Below are 21,304 nucleotides of genomic sequence, written 5' to 3' on the forward strand. Positions count from 1 at the left end.
TCAAAGGTACCTCTCAAAGTGTTGACACTTTTCTTTGTTTCAGTGACACCACATCATTGACGAAAAATGTTCCTTTGCAAGACTCGATCACAACCTGGCAGTTCACTGGCATTAGTCTGTCAAAAACTCACGGTGAGGATTCAGTGACTAAAATCTGTCATGTGTTTTAGTTGTGCCTCTAACCTTAAACCTCTATCATCCCTTTACACCTTTCTCTCTCTCCCTTTCTCTGTTTCATCACTTCTTTTTTAATCTCTCTCATCTTAAAGGAATCTGTGTTGGCGCTCCGTTGGAAGTGATTGTCCGAAAGGAATTCTTCATTGATCTCAGGCTGCCGTACTCTGCTGTACGTGGAGAGCAGCTAGAAGTTAAGGCAATCCTCCACAACTACAGCCCCGATGATGTCACCGTAAGTCTGGGTTGCCCTGCTCTGGTATTTTATGCCAGAGACAATGAGGCCATGATATTTTTCTCAAAGAGTTTGCAACAAAAGAGCAAAAGCAACAGTAAATATTGGACCGACTTACAACGTGTGGCAAAAAAAGGGAATGAATGAAATCCTTTTCCATGGTGGTCGGTCTCAGAACTGGGGGAAACCTTACTGCAATATTTACAGTGTACCTTCAAGATCAAATTGATCCTATAGGAAACAATGTAAAGCATAAAATGTCTTCAAATTAGGGAAGCATCTTTGATCAACTACACGTACTTCATATCTTTTTTCCATCTTTGTCCTGTTCTCAAGGTGCGTGTGGATCTGATTGAGAAGGAGCACGTGTGCAGCGCAGCTTCTAAGCGTGGGAAGTATCGTCAGGAGGTCAAAATTGGGCCCCAAACTACACGATCTGTACCCTTCATCATTATTCCCATGAAAGACGGACAATACAACATTGAGGTCAAAGCAGCTGTTAAAGATTCGTCGCTCCATGACGGAATCATGAAGATGCTGCGGGTGGTGGTAAGAGAAACGGGAAACGAACAGCGATCTCCTGTGTTAAAGTCAGTATAGGGAAACAGACATCTTTTGGGGCGTAACTTTGATGCAAATGTATACTGTATCAACTTTTCAACATAAACTGTAAATAAGAGAGACAGTTAACAAGCAAGCCGTATTGTATTTCGTTACACACCAGCAGATAACGATTACTCAAAAATAGTTGTTTATTTCTAACCTTTGTCCTAACTGTTGCTTTTCCAGCCTGAAGGTGTGCTGGTTAAATCTCCTCAGATTATAACTCTAGACCCCACTAAAAAAGGTGTAGGTGAGTTTACACATTAAACCGCTACATCATATAGTAATTTGCTAATATTAAATTTGTATCACTTGCTAATTGATCCCCCAACTTGCCCACTGTTTATCCCTTTAGATGGTAAACAAGAAGAAACTCTCAACAGTGGAATTCCTAGGAAAGATTTGGTTCCAAACACACCTACGAGCACACAGATCTCTGTGACAGGTGAGATGTGATATATGATGGCAGGTTATGCGATATAGTGCCAGTTACAATGAACTCTGCATTGGTGTAAATTGTTATTGGTCTTATTGGGAAATGAATGACCACCTCACTGGTTGTGGGGGACCTTTGCATGTTTATTTAGTTAATAATGTTTATTTTTTTTCTGTTTGTGCATGCAGGGAGAGAACAAGTTGCTTCAATGGTGGAGAACGCCATTAGTGGGAACTCTATGGGTACTCTGATCTACCAGCCCTCAGGCTGCGGAGAACAGAACATGATCCACATGACCCTGCCTGTCATTGCAGCCACATATTTGGACAAAACCAACCAGTGGGAAGCTGTGGGCTTTCAGAAACGTAACGAAGCCCTCCAACACATCAAGTACGGTAGGCTCACAGATGTCTTTATTAGCACACATACCAGAAATGTCATCGATGCCCCTCTGTGTGGGATTTTAAAGTTCCTGACGTGGCAGAAGTGGTATATAAAAAAAGAACAGCGTAGTAGACAGCAATGCATGTGATGCTACCCCTTCCCCACAGATCCAGGCTAGGGACACTGACAATTAATGGTCTGAATGCAACACATAGACATTTATAGACTTTAGAAGTTTTCACCAGGATTGTCTTATACAAACAAAAACGTATGCCACCAGAATCATTTGAAAAATGCTATAATCACAGGAAAAAAATGTAAGAGGACTCCTCAAACTGGTTTTGTGTTTTTGTTTGTGTCCAGGCTACCAGAAAGAGCTTGCCTACCGAAAAAGTGATGGGTCTTATGCTGTGTGGGCCAATCGCCAAAGTAGCACCTGGTGAGGCATTCAAACATCTTTGAACTCAACATGGTTTCCACATCCTCCGTTAACTTAACTTGACTGTGATGACAATATTGTGTATTTCATGTGCAAATAAATGAAACTAAACTGCTCCTCTCCTCTCCTGTCTAAGGCTGACAGCCTATGTTGCCAAGGTGTTTGCCATGGCCAACAGTCTGGTGGCAGTGCAAAGCAAAGACATCTGTGACGCTGTTAAGTTTCTGATTCTCAACGCGCAGCAACCTGACGGCTTGTTTAGAGAAGTTGGAAGGGTGTCCCACGGAGAGATGATTGTGCGTGCACTGATTTCATTAACATCAATACTTCATCTTAGTGCTACAAAAATAGCAAGATTAAAACAATTACATATCATTGACTATAATCTATAATCTCTGTGTGTGCATGTGTAGGGTGATGTGCGCGGCGGAGATTCAGATGCCTCCATGACGGCCTTCTGCCTCATTGCCATGCAGGAGTCACGTACACTATGTACTGCAACTGTTAATGTGAGTAACTCATCTGCATACAATGTTTTCTTTTTTTCCCCCCTCACTGCATTTGTTTCTTCATTTACTGAATCACTAGTGATGGGCAAAATTGCAAAGTATCACTCTTAACTAGGGCTGTTAATCGATTCAAATAGTTAATCGCGATTAATCACAAATTCATCGCACATTTTTTTATCTGTTCAAAATGCACCTTAAAGGGAGATTTGTCAAGTATTTAATACTCTTATCAACATGGGAGTGGGAAAATATGCTTCTTTATGTAAATGTATGTATATATCTATTATTGGAAAGCATTTAACAACATAAAACAATGACAGATATTGTCCAGAAACCCTCACAGGTACTGCATTTAGAATAAAATATATGCTCAAATCACAACATGGCAAACTGCAGCCCAACAGGCAGCAACAGCTGTCAGTGTGTCAGTGTGCTGACTTGACTATGACTTGCCCCAAACTGCATGTGATTATCATAAATTGGGCATGTCTGTAAAGGGGAGACTCGTGGGTACCCAGAGAACCGATTTTTATTCACATATCTTGAGGTCAGAGGTCAAAAGACACCTTTGAAAATAGCCATGCCAGTTTTTCCTCGACAAAATTATTATTATATGTTATTTAGCCTCCTTCGCGATAAGCTAGTGTGGCATGGTTGGATTCCTGAGGTTTTCTAGTTTCATATGATGCCAGTATCTTCACTCTAGCTTTCAAACTGAGCCCGCTACAACCTACAAATCAGAAGTTGCATTAAACAAATTTGCGTAAACGCGTTATCGCGTTAACTTTGACAGCCCTCTTAACACAATCCCATGCTGCTTCAGCAGGTGGACAGACCTGTCGTTTCTAGTTACAGTTGCTAAACTAAAATTGGGAAATCGCTGTTCAAGGAGAGGGTTTAGTGAATGGTCAATTGTGCTAAAATGATTCTTTCCCAGAATTTGACACATTCAAATTCAAAACGACATTTGATGCCAACCCTTAGTCTTGTATTAGTATGGAAGCATTAAATCCACACCCCTGTTTCAATCTGTTCCGTTCTTCACTAACCATACAGACTGGACGGTTAAAGCATTACAGTTGCTTACTTGTGACTTTATTCAGTACGACAGTCCACATGTTAATTCAGCTCCAGCTAGCGTTACTTTGTCTGTGTCACACTCTAACAGTTCCCCGGAACAACAACAACTAGGAACCAACAATCCTATTGTTACATCTTTTCTTTTTTTCTTTGAAGTAAAGTCTCTTACTCAAACTCAGTGACCAATATTATAATTAAACAAAAAATGTAGATTCTCAACATCAGTAAGAATATTAACTATTAATGCCACTATCACTTGGAAACAAATAAAATTATCCTCTCTGGGGTACTGTGACACTTAAACGTTATCTTTACAGATATACATAACCAAACATTGTAATAAAATAAACTGTGCATATACATTACAATTTTCTTCTCCTTTTTTTTTTTTTTTTTCAGTAGCTTAACACTCCTTAACATTGTAACAAAACAAACAGCGGATATCACATTTTAAACATTACTCCTTTCTCAGAGGCCTTGCCAGAGTCCAGAAACCCTGCTTTCCTCACTGAGTAAAGTCTCTCAGGTAGTGAGGTCTGGTAACCTGACGACCTGACCTGGTAGTGACAGGGTGTTGGTGTCCCACCTGACCCCGCTCTACCACTACCGCTTTTGGTGTGTGTACCACAGTCCCGGTTTGTGTCGGTGTGGAGGTTGTATCATGGTTGCGTCTGAGGTGCCGACGATTTCTTCTCAGAACACCACCTGACTCCAGTTTCACCTCATAAGATCTATGGCTTACAGGTTTCATCACCTTCGCCGCTCTCCAGACCTTGTGTGGCTCGAAAGGCTGAACTCTCACACTGTCCCCTTTTTTCAGAGAGTCCATGTCTTTTGCAGTGCGGTTGTAGTATTTTTCTTGTCGCTGTCTATTGTGTATCAGTCCATGTGCGTTGTCTGTTATCTCTGGCTCCAACAGAGTGTCCCTGGTAGGGAGCAGAGTCCTTGTCCTCCTATTCAGAAGTCTCCGTGCCGGGTTTGTGTTGAGACCTTGGCTCGGTGTGTTGCGATGGTCCAGCATAGCCAAGTATGGATCTTGTCCCGCAGCCTTTGCTTTCAGCATGAGACGCTTGGCTGTTTTCACTGCCGACTCAGCTTTCCCATTGCTCTGAGCATATCCCGGCGAGGATGTCCTGTGTTTAAATTCCCACATCTGGCTGAATTGCTGAAACTCCTGAGATGCGTATTGAGGGCCATTATCTGAGATAACAACATCTGGTATCCCATATCGTGCAAAATGGGCCTTTAGCTTCCTGATTACTGTACTACTCTTTGTGTCTGGTAGATAATCTATCTCCCAAAAGTTGGAATAGTAATCTACTGTTATCAAGTAGTCCTTGTTATTAAAGAAAAACAAATCGGTACCCACCTTGGCCCAGGGTCTGTATGCCATGTCATGAGGGTGTAATGTCTCTCTTTGTTGCTTTGGGTCTACTGACCTGCATATGTCGCACTTGGAGATGAAAGTCTTTATGTACTCATTCATTCCTTGCCAATATGCACATTCCCTTGCTCTCCTGAGACATCCTTCAACTCCCAGATGAGAAGAGTGGACACGATGAGTGATGTCAGCTCTGAGTGCATCCGGTATCACTGCTCTCTCACCTCTGAACACTATGCCATCCTGGAAACTCAGTTCATCCTGGAATGAGTGGTAGTGCTGGATGTCTGTTGAAATGTCATTTTTGTTCTGTGGCCACCCTGTCAGAATCCACTTTGTCACCATCTGTAACTTTGTGTCCTCTTTTGTAGCAGATCGGATGGAGCTCAGTCTCTCAGCAGAGATAGGCAGGTAGTTAACCATGTTCACAGTCTCTAACTCTGTCTCAGTGTCTCCCTTAGGACTCTCTGGTAAGTATGCCCTACTCAGTGTGTCTGCTAGCAACATATCTCGGCCTGGCACATAGACCACGTTGATATCGTACTTTTGCAGCCTGAGTAGCATCCTCTGCAGTCGCTTTGGTGTACTAAGAAGTGGTTTCCTGTGAATATTCTCCAGCGGCTTATGGTCACTCTGTACCGTCACCTGTCTACCATAAGTATACTGATGAAACTTTTCCATCCCAAATACTATCGCCAAACATTCTTTTTCTATTTGGGCATAGCCCCTCTCAGTGGGTGTAAGTGCCCTACTACCGAATGCTATTGGCTTACCCCCTTGTGTCAGGGCGGCTCCCAGTCCTGTTTCCGACGCATCACACTGTAGCGTCAACTCCTCTTCCAGGTTGTAGTATTTCAGAACAGGCGTATTGGCTATTTTGTCTTTCAGCCTCTGAAACGATGCCTCCTGTACGTCAGTCCATTCCCACATGTTCTCTTTGTGTGTCAGTTGTCTCAAGATCTCACAATCATCTGACAGATGATCACAGAATTTTGACAGGTAGTTCACCATACCAACCAGTCTCTGTATCCCTTTAACATCTGTCGGCCTCGGCATCTCCTTGATTGCTCGTACTTTCTCTGGGTCAATCCGCAGTCCCTCAGCTGTCAGTAGGTGCCCAATATACGATACTTCCTGTTGTCTTAGTTTCAACTTGTCTCCGTTTAGCTTGATATTTCGCTCTCTGCACCTGATAAGCAAGCATCTGAGTTTCTCGTCGTGATCCTTGCCTGCCTCCTCCTGTGTCGCTCCTTCCCCCGTGACCAACACATCATCTGCAATGATGTGTATTCCAGGTAAGCCTTCCAGCGCTTGCATGAGCTTCCTCTGGAAGACCTCTGGTGCTGGGCTAATTCCCATCGGCATTCTCAGCCAACGGAACCGGCCAAATGGGGTGGCGAATGTGGTGAGGTAGCTTGACTCTTCCTTTAATTTCACGTGCCAGAAGCCGTGCTTTACATCACAGACTGTGAATACTTTAGCCTTTGATAACTCTGGGAGGATGTCATCAATTGTAGGAAGGGGAAAATGGCTCCTTCTGAGTGCCCGATTCAGTGGTTTTGGATCTATGCAGATCCGCGGTTTCCCGTTCGGCTTTGCCACTGAGACCATACTGCTTATCCAGTCTGTGCTCTGTTCCACTGGTGCAATGATCCCTCTTTTCTCCAGATCCTTGAGTTCCTCTTTAAGGGGTGCCATCATCGAAACTGGCACTCTCCTTTTTGGCAGTTTTACTGGTGGCACACTATTGTCTATTTCAATGCTATATTCACCCTCCAAACATCCATCACCGGTGAATACATCTCCAAACTCACTTTTGATTTTCTCCATCGTCATGTGTTCGTCACTTTTTTCCTCATTTGTTACCGGACACAGTTCTTTTTTCACGATGCTGTCAATGGCCAGGATATTCTCATACTGTACTTTAATTAACTTCATGGCCTCACTGGCCTTCCACTTGAAACTCCAGTCTGTACAGTTTGTTGTTTCTGGGGTTTCTGATCTTGACCTTACATTTACCAAGCGGACATAACCTGGTCTTATTATACATCACAAGCACTTTCTCTGTGTGCTCCAGCTGTGTGTCTGGGTTTAGCAGATGTACTGGGATGATGTTGCAGGTGGCTCCACAGTCTATCTGGAAGTTAACCAGTGTTTTGTCCATCATCATTCCTGCAAAGAGTTGCTGTCCTTGACTATGTCTCTCTTTCACTTGGTTTATTGTCTCATTGTCCCCATATACTTCTGATATGGTCATAATGTCCTCACATGTATCACTGTCATGTTCTGAGACAACATGCACTGCCTTATATTTCCTGCTGTTCTCTGCTCTTGATTTGCATTTTGCAGCAAAATGATTGTCTTTCCCACACTTTTTACACTTCTTTCCAAAAGCTGGGCATTTTGTCTTGTTTCTCTCATGTGTTTTACCACAAAACTTACAGCAGATTTCATTGTCTTTGCTTTTCTCTCCTGTGTATTTCAGTGCATGAACTTCCTCCACTGTCAGTCCTTGCAGTGTTTTGCTGTTCTCCCTTGATAGCTCAGCAGCTCTGCAAATTTTCAGGCATTTGTCCAGTGTCAGATTCTCCTCTCTGAGTAATCTCTCCCTCATTGCAGAGCTACTTGTGCCACACACAATTCGATCTCTTATTAGTGTGTCTTTAATGTCTCCAAAGTTACAACTACTGGCCAACACTCTCAAATCCGTGACATATTTGTCGATGTTTTCTGCTAATCCTTGGTTCCGCACGAAGAATCTGTATCTCTCAACAGTCTCGTTAACTTTTGGATTACAGTGTCCGTCAAATAGCGCCATCATTGAACTCACTGTTCTCCTCGCCGACGTGTCCAGGAGCTTTCTTCCACTCTCTCCGATGAGGCAATAAAACAGCTTGACTTTTGTACTTTCCTCAGCATCGGGCATGGTAAGGTCCATGTACAGTGAAAACTCCTCCTTCCAACTCTTCCATATCTTTGCAAGGTTGTTGGAGTCCAAAATCAGTATTGACGGAGGTTTCAGTCCTTCCATCTCGACGTCAGCTATTTTTCTCCGCTCACCGTTGCCGTGTTCGGTTAGCCTCTTCAATGCTAATCAGCTAGCCAGCAGCACTTATCCTCATTTAACGGCTACTAACCTTTAGCACCGCTGCCACCATGTTTCAATCTGTTCCGTTCTTCACTAACCATACAGACTGGACGGTTAAAGCATTACAGTTGCTTACTTGTGACTTTATTCAGTACGACAGTCCACATGTTAATTCAGCTCCAGCTAGCGTTACTTTGTCTGTGTCACACTCTAACAGTTCCCCGGAACAACAACAACTAGGAACCAACAATCCTATTGTTACAACCCCAATAGTAACTGTAACTGATGGCGGCTCAGTCTAGCTCACAAGACACAGAAGAAGGTAAGAGAGGGGACGATCCGGTCTATTGTCCCAGGATCAAATGTTTCCTGAACAGAATGGGATATTAAAAATAGATGGGTCACTGTTATCTGGCTCTTCTCCCATTTCTCTTAACTTTCTTCTCCTTCTGTCCAGAGTCTGCCAGGCAGTATCGACAAAGCAGTAGCCTATCTGGAAAGGCGTCTGCCCAGCCTCACCAACCCATATGCTGTTGCCATGACGTCATATGCCCTGGCCAATGAAAACAAGCTGAATCGTGAGATCCTCTACAAGTTTGCCTCCCCAGGTATTTCTGTAACATTAAATATTCCAAGATGATGTCTTGGGGAATAGTTAGTAAACTGAGCTTGTTCCAGGTAGAGCATACAGTAGTAATACAAAATATAGTTGTGTGTCTTCCTCAGCGTTGTCCCACTGGCCGACACCTAAGGGGCGTGTTTACACACTGGAGGCCACAGCTTACGCTCTCCTCGCTCTGGTCAAGGCCAAGGTGAGCATGTGCCACATGTGTGTGTTTCACCAGGATGTCCTGCTACAGAAAACATACAACTGAGTCCTCATCCATGCTGCCTCACTAACAGGGTAGAGGGTTTGGAAACAAAGTCAATGAAGCAATAAAATGTTGCTTACAGTAGCTTTTACACTTTTTAAATAACCATATTTGGCAAACATTATTGGCCCTTTACACTACTGCTACCACTTCACAGAGCACTTCATGATTATCTCGATAGGTATTGAAGGCATTCTTTTCTGCCTCAGTTGCAATGACTTAGTTATGACATAGTTATAAAAACAAGGGACTGATTTGAACATCCTGCAAGGCATAATCACACAATAATAACACACATTTGACAAAAACAGATTATTTGTGATTGATTGCTTTTATCAGGAAAGTTTCAAGTAGCTGCTGTTTGATGGTGCCATAATAGGAAAAAAATGATTTAGAAACTCTATGGTAGGTTTTGGAAACTTACAGGTTACAATCTAAAATGTAACTGTACCAGAATCAGGAGTTCTCTGTATTTTCACTAAAGCTGTTTTATAAATGCAAATGCACAGTTAACCACGGACAATTTCAACCATTTACTTGCCTTCTGTTAATAAAGGCCTATGAAGACGCCAGACCTATTGTGAGATGGTTCAACCAACAGCAGAAGGTGGGCGGAGGCTATGGATCAACTCAGGTAACACAGACCCTTCTCTCCATCTTATGTTTACTTATAACCTGTTTACTGTATGTCTAAGTCTTGTTTTCTCCCCCTCACTTGTTTTCTCTCTAGGCTACCATAATAGTGTACCAGGCTATAGCAGAGTACTGGTCCAGCGCTAGAGAACCAGAGTATGATCTGAATGTGGACATCTTGTTGCCGGGCAGGTCAAGGCCTGACAAGTACAACTTCAACGTCAACAACCACTACGCCACCAGAACATCTAAAGTGAGCGCACACACAAACAGACTCCCAGTGGTTCATTAACATCATCAGTCCTGTTGTTTTCTGTATGTTTCTTCTGCTGATACCTGACTGTGTGTGTGTGTGTGTTTGTGTGCGTATTTAAATTCCCACAGATCAATGATATAAACCAGAACGTGAAAGTGACCGCCACGGGTTCAGGAGAAGCAACGGTGACAGTAAGTACAATATATTTTCATATTCTTCTATATATTTATCATCTGTTGATTACTGATGTGTGCTTTTTGAATCTCAGATACCACCAAATACATTTGTATACTAGACAGATGTCTATTAGTTTATCACATATTAAGATGCACTTTTGTCTATGTGACAGATGGTGTCGCTGTATTACGCTATGCCTAAAGAAAAGGAGAGTGACTGTATGAAGTTTAACATGTCAGTGCAGCTCCTCCCAGGTAATTTGGTGCCCTCCTCCTCTTCCTGTTTATTTGTCTTCATTTGTTGTCTTTTTATCCGTTTGTTTCTGCCAAGTACCTTATGAGAAAAGAATCAACTAAATACTCAATTACTCAATACAATGTTTTGCTCCTGCAGAAAAAATTGAGGAGGATGAGAAGATATACAAGCTGAGAATAGAGGTTTTGTAAGTACAATCAAGAAGTCATCCTGACGAGTGTTACAGTAACATGGCTTTATACACAACATGTTCTAACCAGATATGGCCCCTACAACACTTCACTTCTTAAACTCTCTGTTTCCTCATCATTTTAAATTGTCCTGTCTTCTGTGTGTGATTTCCTCGAATCTGAGCTCATTTGAGCTGCTCATTCCCAATCATTTAACCCTCTGAGACCCACAATAGACCCATTTTTGTCTATTTTAGGGGGCTACAGAGGGTCTTTAGGGGGAGATAGCAGGTCAACAGTAGTGTGTCACACAGAAGTGGTGTACATCATCTGAAAGCTGGGAACCTGAAGATCAATTTGAGATGCAGTTCACTGTGTGTCAAGTTGTTCTAGTCATAAACCAGAAATAAACATGATTTAATTCATTTATTGATTATTCAAAATAAATTGTGAAAGTGTATGAGGGTTTAGATCATTATGATTGGCATCCCCACGCTCTATTATGTCTCATAAGTTGTTGCAGCAATTTTTGGGTTGATACCATTTGTTACAAAGATTTGGTGCTAAATTTAAAAAAAATTTTACCACTCGAGAATTGATAAAAATGATCAATAATCCCTCCAAAATACCACATTAAGACACCAAGACCTTGAGGAACACCACAGAAAAAGCCATTTGGTTTCAAAAACTTCTGACATCCTGAGATTTCTGCAAAAATTTCATTTTTCGGTGATTGGATGGCGAGCACTTCTCTTCTGGAAACTGCTCAGAAGCCCACTTATTGTCAATCTAGCTAGGCCATCCATCCTCTAAATGTTGCAGGTCTGTAGTTTGTGGTTGTAAAGTTCCATGAGGCTGTGATTATCCTAGAGGTCACCACAGGTCATTGTATACAGTGAGGTCAAGTTTTAAAAAATGGTCTCATTACAATGAAATGGCTACTATGGGAACTAACATCATCACACATGAATACAGTTTGATCATTGGATCCAAAAGAGATCCACATATGATATCTTTACCTTCACTCTAGCTCTAAAACTCAACCTGCTAGAGTCTCTGAAAGACAGGAAAGTCGGCCGGGGTCGCCCGCGAGGGTTAAATTGTAATTGAAACATCATTCTTTCTCTCAATCTTCTTTATGCTGTTATTTAATTATTCTTCTGTCCGTTCTGTGTACAGGTATAAGGACAGGGAGCACGATGCATCCATGTCAGTCTTGGATATTGGCTTGCTAACTGGCTTCACGGTTAACACAAAGGACCTGGACTTAGTAAGAACTTACAGATCCACTTATGCCCACTTACAGTTCACAAGTCAGTGTTTATGGTTCAGAGAAACAAAATGTTTTTTATGGTTTCGAAAGTTGTCTGACTGTGTGTGTTTGTGTGTAGTTGTCTAAAGGACGTGCTCGCACTATTGCAAAATATGAGATGAACACAGTCCTGTCAGAAAGAGGCTCGTTCATCATCTACCTGGACAAGGTAAGACATCACTGTTTCCTACCTCTATACTTTTCTCTCTGCCTTGTTCTTTGTGTATTTATCTCCATCTCACCTTTGTCCACAGGTTTCTCACACACGACCAGAGGAGATCACTTTTAGGCTCCATCAGAAGATGGAAGTGGGCGTCTTACAACCAGCTGCTGTGTCTGTCTATGAATACTATGAACGTGAGTCTCAGACACACTTGGGAACATATGATGCCTCCATGTACTTTGCTGACAGTGGATGTCCGAGTAGATAACACCATGGATAAGCAGGCATTATTACATTTTCAACGTATTTAATGTGCATTTTCTGATCACACATACCACAAATCTTTCTCTCCCATCGCAGAAACACATTGTGTGAAGTTCTACCATCCAGAGAGGAGAGCTGGACAGCTACTGCGGCTCTGTAGAGGGGATGAATGCACATGTGCTGAAGGTAAACAGGATGATGTCAAACTGACCTAATTTCTCTACTGTAAACACAAAAACACAACACTTACAACATAGAACCGTTTTCTCTCTCGCTGAGCTGTACTCCTTGTGATGGTGTGGTACACCACCAGTAAAGTGTTACATTTCAGATCTGGTGAAGGAGATGGTTGTGGAATTTGGTTTACAGTAACTCACCAGATTATAACGTAATCATTAGAATGTTCTGTCAGCGGCAACAAGCACCTGCAGGATCCTGTAGGATCAGAGCAGCAGTCGCTAAAGAATAACTCGCGAACATATTTAAATTGTGACTAAGAAACAGCTGCACTCATCCACACACACCCACATGTGCTTATTTAATCAAGTCATTGGTTGTGTATTCACTTTGTGCCGATTGTGTATTTCCAGAGAACTGCAGTATGCAGAAGAAGGACAAAGTCAACAATGATCAGCGCACAGCTAAGGTCTGTGAGAGTACACAGATCAGCAAAATAGACTTTGGTAAGAGAGTGTAAATGCACTGCATTTATGCAGCACTTTAATCCCCAAAATGTATGTGTTTGTGTGAGTAAGAGTTTGAGAGAATCGGTGAGCAAGGGAGCTAACAATCTGCAACTTATCTGTCCTCAGCGTACAAAGTGAGACTGGAAGAGTTTACAGACGGCGTGTCCACTGACATTTACACAGTGCGGGTCCTGGAAGTCATCAAAGAAGGTGGGTGTTTATCTTTGAACTGCCTAAAATGCACTACCCCCTGATGTTTCTAAGGTGCCTTAAAGGTGAAGGTGACATAACAATTTGTCTTGTCTGCCTCTTTCTGACATTTCATGGGCACATTGAATCTCAATGCTGTTTCCAGTCAGACAGAAAAATGATTAATGACTGATGAATGGTCATTTAAAGGAAAAGTTCAACATTTGGGGAAATGTGCTTATTTGCTTTCTTGCAGAGAGTTAGATGAGTGAGAAGACTGGTACCACTCACATGTTTGTAGGCCAAGTATAAAGCTACCACTAGCAGCCAGCCAAATTAGCTTGCCAGCAGACACTCCAGGAAGTTACTGGTCCTAGCCAAGTACAATAGTCCAGTACACCCCCTTATAGGTGAATTGTCATTTTTACGCTTAATTTTTTTGTACAGATTGTACAAACAAAATTGGAGGTGCTGGTAGGTGTATTTTGTTACCTTTGGACAAAGCCAGGCTAACTGTTTCCAGTCTTCATGCTAAGCTCAGTTAGCTGGTTGTTGGCTGCATATTTACTATACATTCATGAGAGTGGTATCAATAACGGGCATCAATCTAACCCTCGGCAAGAAAGTGAACAAGCGTATTTCCCAAAATGTCCAACTATTGGCATGATTCCACTGTGGCACTGGGAGTATGTGAGAATACAGCACTAATATTTTGAACTGCACCTTTAGCTATGCATTTAATCCTTACCTTTCCTCTGTTCTATATTTTAATTACAGGAAATTTTGATGTGGGTCCTCTGAATAAACTGCGCACATTCCTCAGTTATCCGCACTGCAGGGAATCTTTAGATCTGGGGACAGGCAAAACCTACCTTATCATGGGCTCATCCAAAGATATTCAGAGAGATGACGAACATCAATCGTAAGTTTGTTCTTTGTGTGAAAGTCAATGTTTGTGGTGGGTGCCTTTAAAGATTTTTACTGTTTCACTGCTTTCTGTTACTAAATCAAGTTACTCTTTCTTGTACTCTAGTTTTGCGTTACTGTTGATAGAGTCATTAAATGTACAGAAGGAGGGAGGAGGCTTGTGTTTTGTTATGTTCCAGCGGGTTACAGATGGCTGGTCAAATGAAGAACCAATGTGTGTTTCACTTTGCTCTCCTCAGATACCAGTATGTACTCGGTGAGAGAACCTGGATCGAGTACTGGCCCATAGAAGCAGAGTGTCAAACTGAGGAACACCGACCTACCTGTTTGGGCATGGAGGAGATGGTCCAGCAGTACCAACTCTTTGGATGTCAGCAGTAGTGAAACGAAGGAAAAAGAAATAAAGTGTCAAATTGTTTTTATTTTGCATTGTTCTTATTATGTAAAACGTTCACAGCTTTGGGATATGATGGCTTACAATGCTGCACTATATTGATTAAAATGTAATTGTCTCAATCTCATTCTCTGTGTTTTATTCATTAACATTTGGTTAATGTTTGATTACTATTATGTTGGTTGCTGTATAGTAAACGTTGAGAAGTTCAACTAGAAGTAGAAGTTTAACCCCCTGAGACCCGTGGGATCACGGGCAATCCTGACCAACTTTACTGTCTTTCAGAGGCTGTAGCAGGTTCAGTTTTAGAGCTAGAAGGTACAGATATCATATGAAACTAAAAAACCTAAGGAATCCATTGGTACCAACCATGTGATGCTAGCATGTTGGGGGAGGGGGCTCAGTAACTCTCCAAAATTGGCATGGCCATTTTAAAAGGAGTCCTTTGACCTCTGACCTCAAGATATGTGAATGTAAATGGGTTCTCTGGGTACCCACGAGTCTCCCCTTTACAGACATGCCCACTTAATGATAATCACATGCAGTTTGGTGCAAAAACATGCAGTTTTTTGCATGCAGTATAAATGTGTTATTTTTGCCTATTCCAAAATGGTATTTGAATATTTCTGCATACTGGGGTCCCCAAACAGTCTTTGAATTACATAAATTGGTATGACTGTAAGGCTGAGACATTTGTGGATCAAATGAGCCCAACTATTCATGTTTGATGTTAGTCCTCATAGTAGCCATTTCATATAGTGAGACCATTTTTTTTAAACTTGACCTCACCGTATAAAATGTCCTGTGGTGACCTCTAGGGTAATCACAGTGTAAGGGATTTACAAATGGGACAGGTTTGGTTATTAGCTAATTTAATAAATAATATTCATAGAATTACTATTATTAATAAGAATTATTAATCAACATTAATAATGAACGGGGCACCACCCTGGAATCAGGGACCAATAACCAAAACGTTAATCCAGTCTCATAAGGGGATTGTTCACTCCAAATGCCAGTATTTAAGCACTACTTTACACTTAGGAGATGAACGGTGAAGGGTGAATCCGAGAACTAACTCTCATAACCAGCCGTTATTACAATATGAATGCACAATAAACACAGACAACTGCTATTTAAAATAAGACCATTTATTTAAATACAGTGATCTCAATCAACAATAAACACTCTAACAACATTAATCTAAATCAATAGTTATTACAGCAGTAATTACTAATTAACAACACTTTTAATAGACAAATGGATGTTCTACAATGCAGCTCTAAGCACTAAACTAAAATTAAACAAAACACAACAGCAAAAGAAGATGTGTGTGTGTGTGTGTGCGTGTGTGTGTGTGTGTGTGTGAGAGTGAGTGAGTGTGAGTATGAGAGGAGACGTGAAATGGGAGTGTGTGTGTGGAGGAGGAGCAAAGGACGCTCGATGTGGCATCACCACGTAAGTGGCTACGTCACGTGAGGGAGGGGTTGCTCGAACGTTACAGATCACGCACAAACGGGGTGTGACTCCCGCGTGTCCTGTAAGGTAATGGGTGTGAGCCTATGTGAGGAGGCGTGTCTATGTGTGTGTGTGGTGTGGGAGGAGCAAAGGACGCCCGCGGTGGACGTCACCACGTAAGTGGTTACGTCACGTGAGGGAGGAGTTGCTCGAACGTTACAGATCACGCACAAACGGGGTGTGACTCCCGCGTGTCCTGTAAGGTAATGGGTGTGAGCCTATGTGAGGAGGCGTGTCTATGTGTGTGTGTGGTGTGGGAGGAGCAAAGGACGCCCGCGGTGGACGTCACCACGTAAGTGGTTACGTCACGTGAGGGAGGAGTTGCTCGAACGTTACAGATCACGCACAAACGGGGTGTGACTCCCGCGTGATCAGTAAGGTGGGAACGTGTGTGAGCCTACGTGAGGAGGCGTGTCTATGGGTGTGCGTGTGTGGGAGGAGCAAGGGAAACCCCGAGGCGGCGTCACCACGTAAGTGGTTACGTCACGAGGGAGGAGTTGCTCTGGTGGCGGAAGCGCCACGGAAATTACCGACTGCGTACGAACGGGAGGTGATCCCGCGTGTCGGCAAAGTGTTTGTTTGTATGTGGTAGAAGTGGAGGAAAAGAAAGGCGGGGAGCGCCTCACAACAGTATCACAGTCAAAACAGTAAACACCGCAGCAGCAGGAATCCTAACTGCCGCGCGAGAGATGTACTAGCTGGGTTATTATTACTCAGATGCTGGGCAGGCAAACTCACGTTTGTCAGCCGTGCACTGGTCTTTTAATAATAAACTACAGCTACAGATCTTCACGTTTGACAGAAGCTAACACAAGGAGCACACAGTAATCAGACAGTCAGCAACAGTAAACAAAGCAACATAAACAAGCAAAGCAGAGCAAAGCAAGTAAAATAAACAAAGCAAACAGACGGACTCGGCGGTCCGTACGTTTAGTATAAATCAACAATAGTTATTAACTTATTGGAATATACAATTTCACTAGTCTCTTCCCAGACACAAGCCTCTTACTTGAATCGCTTCTTCGGAGCGATAGTGGAGTATATCGTCGTTAATTGGTCCGGCGGCGTCGCAGGCTCGGACAATAACGGGCCGTTCTGGATGCTCGTCAGCTGATGAACGGCAGGCTGGACCTCCGTGTGGCAGCGGAGGGGAAAGCAGCCAGAAATGAAGGAAAAGGCGGTGCGCTCGTTTCCTTTGAAGAACGGGGTCCTGGTCGTCTTCCTTCTGAAGACGGGGGCTGGTTCTCTTCTGCAGGTATGATGATCTCAAAGTCTGATGGACACAACAGAAGCTTAACTCGTCCAGCGAGGTCAGAAACTGTGGCTCGAGTCTTAGGTGAACACCGCAGCGTTGGGTACCTCCTGTAGCAACGTGAGTCGCAGTGGAAAAAGGGAATGAGATTCAGGTGAGCGTGCTTTTATCTCCTGTGAGATAGTGGGCGTTTCACCGGAAAGACCCCACGTTTCCTGTTAGCCTCATCCAATGGGAGCCTCTTGTTTGGACTCAAAATGAAATTTCGCATGTAGATGCGAAATTTCAAGAGCTCGGCCGTTAGGACCCCTGCTGTGATCAGGCTTCTGGTTTCCCATGTAGGCCAAGGCTCTTTGTCTCGTGAGGTCCCTACAACAGTCTCATGAAACTTTACAGCCACAAACTAGAGACCTAGAGAATTCAGAGGATGGATGTCTTTCCTAGCTTTATTGACAATAAGGAAGTTTCTGAGCCGTTTCCAGAACAGAAGTGCTCGCCATCCGATCGTAGAAAAATTCAATTCATGCAGAAATCTCAAAATGTCAAGAGTTTTTCATATCAAATGTGGTATGGTGTTCCTCGAGGTCTCGGTGTCTTAATGTTGTATTTTGGAGGGATTTTTGATCATTTTAATCAAATCTGCTGTTGAAACTCCCAAAAAAAACCTGCCAGATACTTTGCCCATGCAGAAATTACTCAACCCGACTTTCACCCGACTAATTGTCTGTGTGCATGTTCAATATGTTTGTTTATGTTTACACTGATTCAGCAGTCTCAGAATAAGAAGTATAAGTGACTCAAACAAGAAGAAAACAAAGGCGTCACATTAGAAAACATTAAAAGCCGTTTATCTATAATTTTTCAGTGACCTGTTTATTCGACTGTATGCTGAGAAGTTAGTCAACCATGTAAATGTGGTCCGGGCCCAACAGCAAGGCCGCAGTTTAAGATACTAGTGTAGGGATTCTACTTTAGTAGGTTTTGGTTATCAGCAAATTAATTAATAAATAATAATAGAATTATTAATATTAATAAAGATTATCAATAAACATCAATAATAAACGGGGCACCACCCTGGAATCAGGGACCAATGACCAAAACGTTAATATAGTCTCATTATATATGCTAAACTATCAATTTGGAACGCTGATTAATAATTCAATTAATAACTATAACCAAAATAGATAGTAAAGGTTGAAGGATATCGGAGTTCTTGACATAGCAGAGGTTGGCATTATTCACTCTTGTGCAACATTAAAGAGACCAGCATGTATATTCCACAAACATTTATTTACAAGATAATAAAGGTTCAAAACACAATATTAATCTAACTAAATAACTAAACTAAACAAACCAAACACAGTGTGTGTGTGTGTGTGTGTGTGTGTGTGTGTGTGTGTGTGTGTGTGAGAGAGAGAGAGAGGGGGGGGGAACAAGATGGGTTCTTGTCTCAAAATGTCTGTATGGCCTACAAACAAAATGGCGAGCACTGTAAAACTACAAAGATGGCAGAATCAAAGATGGCGGAATCAAAGATGGCCATCAGCATGTCACCACATGACCTCTTTGTTCTTCTGAGAAGAAGGAAAGAGAGGGGGGGGGGTGATGTGGGGTTAAGATTATCTGAAGCTGTATGTTTATGTTTAACTAATTCACAGTTTCTGTATGTGATCTTAATGTGTGTTAGATATGCAGTGGGTTAGAAAAGATGGTTAGTTTGCATGCAAGACCTTGTCTATGTGAAGCATAAACTAAACACATCAGATGTGGCGAAGCCAGTTACCCAAAAATCAAATACAGATAAATCACCACAGTCAAACTCAATGAATAACATTAAACCAAATCAATACAGGTACATTCTAGAAATCAAAGTTTAACTGTCTTGCTCAGCTATGTGCGATTGCTAATGCTAAGGCCCAGTACGTTACCGATGGAAGAACAGGGTTTGTAATTCCATGTGTTGAAGTTGTGGTTCCAAGTCAAAGATGTCGTCTTTGCTGTGCAGATTGGTTAGCTTGGTGCTAACTCTCCAGTAGCTTGATAGCTTGAAGTTAGCTGGTGAAAGGCAGGCACTCGCGTCGTCCACCTTTTGGTTCCTTATGTTGTTATGACTGTTTCCTAACAGAACATAGAATCAGAGAGCAGAGCTGCTTCCGGTCTGGAGCGCAGCATCTCACCTCAAGCAGGGCAGCTTGTTGAGGAGAATGAGTAGAAAGAGCTGTGGCTCACCTCTTGGGTGAGGAGGTGAAGAGGAAAGAGTGGTAAGAGAGGAGGAACAAAGAAATTCCTCTGGTTTTGTTCTGTGTGAATTTCACACCTAGGTGTGAAATGTTACTGTAGCCAATGAGGACTGAGATGAGTCCTGTGGTCAAGGATCATGTTACTGAGTTCATGAGGTCACTTGAAACCAGCCATCTGCTGGGTCCCTACACTAGTTACATTTAACTATGAATGATTTTACTTGGAGCCGACAACAGTCCTAGGAAATACTTAGAGCCTAGGACTATGATAGATTCAGGTTCTTTTAAAATCAGGTGAGCGGAGTTAAAAACCAGACAGAAGTCTATAGTCAAATTAAAACCAGATTCATTATAATTAAAATAACATGGGTCTAAATGAATGATCAATTTAAAGGCTAACATTAATAAAATGCTACTAGCAGCAAGGTTAAAACCCTATAAAAAGTCCAGTCCAATCCAGCGATCCAGTCCAATCCAGTCCGGCTCTTTAATCCAGTCCATTCTAGCGGTCTAGTCCAGTGGCTCACCGTGTCCGTGTTTTGGCTCCTCCTGTACTCCTACCACACCGTCTTCGTCCGAAGCCGTGAAATAACAGATACACCACGACCAGTAGTGTGTTCCTCACTGCTTGGCTATCACCAACTCCAGCTACGAGCTTTCCTGGCATGTCTCAGTGTGTACGCCTCTCAAATGTACCAAAGAGTACTTACTATTTCTTGGAGCGGCAGGAGACCAACTGCCGACCAACGGTCCAAGTGGAGCTGCGTTGACGAAAACGGTCTGCTGCATGACGTCACACAGGAACTCGCTGGTCACTGGGCTGGTAGGTAGTAGTCTTCAGGAGAGCCGTTGGTAGGTAGTAGTCTTCAGGAGAGCCGTTGGTAGGTAGTAGCCTTCAGGAGAGCCGTTGGTAGGTAGTAGCCTTCAGGAGAGCCGTTGGTAGGTAGTAGTCTTCAGGAGAGCCGTTGGTAGATAGTAGTCTTCAGGAGAGCCGTTGGTAGGTAGTAGTCTTCAGGAGAGCCGTTGGTAGGTAGTAGTCGTCAGGAGAGCCGTTGGTAGGTAGTAGTCATCAGGAGAGCCGTTGGTAGGTAGTAGCCTTCAGGAGAGCCATTGGTAGGTAATAGTCTTCAGGAGAGCCGTTGGTAGTTAATAGTCTTCAGGAGAGCCGTTGGTAGGTAGTAGTCTTCAGGAGAGCCGTTGGTAGGTAGTAGTTGTCAGGAGAGCCGTTGGTAGGTAGTAGCCTTCAGGAGAGCCGTTGGTAGGTAGTAGTCTTCAGGAGAGCCGTTGGTAGGTAGTAGTCTTCAGGAGAGCCGTTGGTAGTTAATAGTCTTCAGGAGAGCCGTTGGTAGGTAGTAGTCTTCAGGAGAGCCGTTGGTAGGTAGTAGTTGTCAGGAGAGCCGTTGGTAGGTAGTAGCCTTCAGGAGAGCCGTTGGTAGGTAGTAGTCAGTATAATGTTTGTAACTTTTTACAGGTATAAATCTACCGGGCCAGTATCCCATACGCCCTGGCATATGTGCGCTCGCGTGTGGCCAGAGTCTCTCCTCCTCTGCCTGCTTGCCTTCACTCACACAGCGTTCTCGCTGTCTCGCTCCACCTCCACACGTTCATGCGCGCTCACTGCACACTGCAGAAGAGTTAGTAGCTCCGATAATATCTAGTGAATGTAC

General features: G+C 42.9%; 1 pseudogene; it reads left to right on the forward strand.

Moving 5' to 3' along the window:
- The window catches only part of LOC141765171 (complement C3-like), a 38,760-nt pseudogene extending 24,122 nt beyond the window's left edge, over positions 1–14,638 (forward strand).
- The last annotated feature ends 6,666 nt before the right edge of the window (positions 14,639–21,304 follow it).

Source organism: Sebastes fasciatus, chromosome 3 (assembly GCF_043250625.1).
Source record: "Sebastes fasciatus isolate fSebFas1 chromosome 3, fSebFas1.pri, whole genome shotgun sequence".
NCBI lineage: Eukaryota > Metazoa > Chordata > Actinopteri > Perciformes > Sebastidae > Sebastes > Sebastes fasciatus.